Source organism: Enhydra lutris, unplaced genomic scaffold (assembly GCF_002288905.1).
Source record: "Enhydra lutris kenyoni isolate GAN:26980312 unplaced genomic scaffold, ASM228890v2 scaffoldscaffold22, whole genome shotgun sequence".
Taxonomy (NCBI): domain Eukaryota; kingdom Metazoa; phylum Chordata; class Mammalia; order Carnivora; family Mustelidae; genus Enhydra; species Enhydra lutris.
The window spans coordinates 17,474,611-17,479,345 of NW_019154106.1; the positions used below are offsets into that span (position 1 = coordinate 17,474,611).

General features: G+C 51.9%; 1 protein-coding gene across 1 annotated transcript in view; it reads left to right on the top strand.

The window, feature by feature from the left end:
- Positions 1 to 3,856: 3,856 nt before the first annotated feature.
- The window catches only part of LOC111149723 (PHD finger protein 21A), a 194,435-nt gene continuing 193,556 nt past the window's right edge, over positions 3,857 to 4,735 (top strand). The window contains 1 exon segment of the mRNA XM_022506959.1: positions 3,857 to 4,089. The gene's annotated coding sequence lies outside the window, so the exon portion shown is untranslated.

Here is a 4,735-nt window from a genome sequence, read left to right on the forward strand (position 1 = left end):
TAATTTGTGCATGAGAAACACAGGGTTCAGAAGGCTTAAGTGTCTGTCTAAGGCCATATAGCTTATGTGGGTCTACCAAATGCCCATGAGTGGCATGCTTAGAAATTGAGAAGGACCCACCAAAATCTATCACAATACCAACCCCACAACCTTGACTTACCCAAGAATCCTTGGACCTCCTATTGCCCCATCAGTGGCAGTGCAGACTGACAAGAGGCTGGGACTCTATCTGTTCATCCTCTCCAGAGTTACTTTCACCCAGAAAAGGAATTTGAGGGCACAGGGAAAAAACGTATCAGGCACTGTACCAAGCACTTGATGTGAATTATTTTGTTCAATTTTCTCGACAGTTCTGCAAATAAATACTAATGACTGCATTTTACAGGATAGGAAAACTGAGGCTTTGAGAGGTTAAGTCACTTGTCCAAGGTGTCATATGAAAAGGAGTGGTACTACTCAGGTGACAGAATGTGGGTCTGTTTGGTTTGGTTCCACTCCTCCTCAGCATCTTAGAGTGGGAAAGAGTATGTAAATGGAAATAACTATCAATGAATCACAGCTACTCTTTTCTATAGAGTTTGATAGCTATAGGAGTGTTCAGAAAATGAGTCAGAATATTTTAACTACATGTAAATACCTGAAAAGAGATTTTGCATGACAGTGATGTTTGATTGACACACAAACATCTTCATGTTTTTCAGCTTGAGTTTTCTAAAGCCAGGGTTGGTAAGCCATAGCCCATGGGCCCAGTCCTGCTCACCCCCTGCCCGCAGGCTAAAAATGCTTTCAGTTTTCTCTAATGGTTGAAAAAAATTAAAAGAGTATTTTGTGACACAAGAAAAGTAGACGAAATTCAAATGTCAAGGCCCATAAGTAAAAGCTTTATTAGAACACAGCCAGGTTCATATGTTTACGTATTGTCTATGGCTGTTTTTGTGCGACCAAGTACCTAGAGCTGAGAAGTCATGACCACTGTGGAGACTCTCTAGTCTACAAAGTCAAGATATTTATGATCTGGGTTTCTACAGAAAAAAGTTTACAGACTCTTCCTCTACGGCATTTACACACTCAGGCACAATATGAGTTTCTAAATTTTTTCTGTGAAATCCTGGAACATTTTTTAGTTTTTTTTTTCCAGAAAGAACACTAAAGCAGTCTTGCTCTGAAAAAATTTCAACAGCCTGGGCTGATTTTTAGGCTGTGGTTCCAGTGCCTAGTTGGTCCTGTTTGAAAAGCCCTGCCTTAATTCATCTCTTAAATACATTAGCGTTATCTCTAGGTGGCAAAGCTGGGTCTTACTACCCAACCTGTCCTTCCGTGATTCATCTTGACTGTGCTATGGGTTCAGTTTCACAACATTATGAGTTCATCCAGGCTTCCTGAATCATTTATAGGGATTTTCATTTTCGCTCTCAAACTCTTAGACACTTTCTCTGCTGTGAGGTTTTTTTTTTTTTTTTAATATAAAGCTCAGAGTACTAAATGGCCTATGCCTGTAAAATAAAGCCCATACTTTTTTTTTTTTTTTTTTTTTTTAGATCTTTAAGAAACCAGAATTCTTAAATTTGTTTTTCTTGAGAAACTAAACTTAATTTTGCAGGTCACAGAAGTAAGAAAACACCTTCATACCCAAGGATCTCAAAGCACCTCTGCTGGAAATACACAAGGTAAAGAATGTCTATTTATTTTTAAATAACTGTTTATTTCTTGGAGGAAATACTGTTTAATGGGAAAGATGTGATTAGTAACAAATAAGAGTCTAAGGCTATTTCTGGTTCTGTCAATGACTCACTTTGACTTTGGGCAAATCATCTCACCACTGTTGCTTTTTATCTGCAAAAACTGGACTTCATGCCTATGGGAGTTGCATGGCTAATCAATGCCTGGAAAATGCGTAGTGGCAGATGCTACAAAAGTGCTGAGCCTTAAAAACACAACCCCCCCACCCCCCATATGTATTCAGTTGAGGTTGGGGTTTATTGTTATTTAACATTCGAAGGCCAACACTATGTTAAGTCCAGCGTGCTGCACAGACCAGATAATATCACTGTCCAGTAGGGATTTTTTTCCTTTAATCTAGGATTTTGGACTTTTTTTCTTTGATTGTGGTTGGGGGTTATTTTAGAATCTAGTAGTAGATTCATACAAAAACATTAAGCTTTAAGTTGAAAACTATCGATTTGAAAATCTAAATAAACCCCCTCCAAAAAAAAAAAAAAAAAGAGGCCCTCCCCTCCCCGCCAAGAAATCTCTCAAAACAAGAATTCCTCTGATGTGTGTGTGTGTGTTTTTCCTCCCTGCAGTTCTCCATGTTACAGTCCTTGGAGGTAGAATAGGCATAAAATACTTTCACTAATAAAATATGACAAACCGCCGGATTATACGTGGCCGATTCCCAGTGATTGCCCTGCTACACAAAGCAGAAAAGTAAATGCCATCATCCCCCTTAGAACAAAAGAACTTAGGAATAAAAAACATGGAGAGGGGGGAGAAAGCAGCAATAAATAAAGGTGAGGGAAGGACCCCGTCCCCCGCCCCTCCCCGACGCGACTGTGGGACTAAGTGTGGCTAATAAAGTGGTTCAAGGGTAGTTATTTGGAAAGGGGGCGGGGTGGCGAGGGGAGGGCGCGGGCGAGCGGCGGCCGGGGATTGCATGTTGCATTCGACTTGAGGTTGCATCTTTCTCCTGTTGCCTGGACCACGCTCCCCCATTGCAGTGCTTCCCCATTGCTTCTCTCCGCTCCTGCCCTCGCGGCTTTTTTCCCCCCTTAAAACTGCTGTTGCACTGGAGGGAGTTGGGGCCGCTCCGGAGCCCCTTTGCAGCTCTTGCCCGGGGGGAGGGGGAGTTGGGCTCGGGCCGCGGAGTTGGGGGGGCCGCAGCGGGCTCCGGCCTCGCCTCGGCTGCAGCTACATGGGAGCCGAGCTGCGGCGCTGCACCGGCCCATCATTGCGGCGGCCCCGGAGTTTGGCCGCCGCCGCTCCGTGCTCAGCCCCATCACCGCCGCCGCCGCCGCCGCTGCACTGGAGTTTGGCTGCTGCTGCCCTACTTCACTCTAGTTTAGTTTCACTCACTTTACATCCGGGTTTTTTCCCTAGGCAATGGGGGCCGCAGCACACCCCGTTCCTTAGGCAAAGTGAAATAAATTCGCCGCACCGACACGTCAAGTAGTCCGCCCGCCCGAGCGCCGCCGCGGGCCCCCGCCGCCCCCCCGCCGCCGCCCCGCCGCCCCCGGGGGGCCCCCGTGCAGTCCGGGAGCCGCCGGCGGAGGCGAGGGGGCCCGGGCCGGCCTCCGTACAACTCCGCCCGGCAGCCCCCTCCCTCCCCGCCGTGCCCCTCTACCCCGGCGTCTCCTCTCCCCCCCTCCCTCGTCCCCGCTTTTCCAGCCCCAGTCCCTCTCGCCCGGCTCTCGGGAGCGGCGGGGGCGCGCACGGCGGCGGCGGCGGCGGGCCGGCGGGGCCGCGCGGCGGGTTCCCGCGCGGGCGAGTGTGTCTGGGCCTGGGCGGAGGGATCCCCGGGCTGAGGCGGCGGAGGTGCTGCGGCCCGGGGCCGGGTGGTGAATGGGCTGGTGGTGCTCGCTGCTGCTGCTGAGAGGAGGAGGAGGAGGATGAAGAGTTGGGCTTGTTTGTCTCCCACAGTTTCTCTCCTGCTGCTCTGATTCCCCCCAACCCCTATTCCGGCCCGGGGCCTGTGTGTGTCTCTCCTGGAGGAGGAGGAGGATCCAGTTCCTCCCCCCACCCCCTCCTCCCCACCCCCCCCTTGCCTGGGGAAGAGGAGGAAAGAAACAGCCCAGAGAGAGAGAGAGAGAGAGAGAGAGGGAGAGAGTGAGTGAGTGAGTGAGAGAGAGAGGGAGAGAAGAGGAGAGGAGAGGAGGAGGAGGAGGAGGGAGAAGGGAACAACCTACCATCTTAACACACTAATATCTAAAAAGTGCGAGAGGCCCAGAGCAGCAGCAGAAGCAGCAGCAGCAGCTCCAGCTTCTTCCCTCCCTCCCCATGAAGAAGAGTTCCCTCCTCCTCCTCCTCCTGCTTCTCCTGCTCAGAGTTCCTGCCTCCAGCTGCCAGGGGGGACAACCAGCCAGCAGCAGGAGGGTGCAGTATCCCAGCTTTTCCATTCTCTCTTCTCCTCACTCTCCTCTCTTTTTTTTCTTGAGTAGCTCTATTTCCCCTCCCTCCCCCCTGCCCCCTCTCCCCCTCTCCCCTTCTCCCTGTCTCTCTGTCTTGTCTCTGGTGTTTGTCTCTGGGAGGAACTGGGGCTGCCTGCTTGGAGTTTGTTGTGGGGGGGAGGGAGGGGGAGGGGAGGGGTGTGTGGGAGGGAGGAGGGAAAGGGGGGGTGTTCTCGTCAGGACCCCTCAGTCAACTTGAGATTTGAGCAATAACTTCCCCTTCGGGGCGCCCCCCTGCGTGCCCTTCCTATTCCTCCCCCCCTAAAAAAAAGACAATGGAAAAACCTTGTCTCCCCCTTCCTTCCCTCTGCCCTCCACCCCTCCCCAGGATAAATTGGAAGTAAGTTTATGAGCAGCCTCGGGAGCCTGGGCGCTGAGTGCAGGGCCGAAGCGGGTGACAGAGGCGGCGCGCCGGGGGTGGCGGGGAGGGGGCGTCACATTGTCCCGGCGGGGGGCCGGGGAGGGGGCCGCGGGCGGGGGCGGGGGGCGCGTAGCCTCGTCCGCCCCCTCGGCTGTCCCTCAGCCCGGGGATGGTCGTCTCGGGCCCTTCACCACCCTGCCCCCCCCCCCCC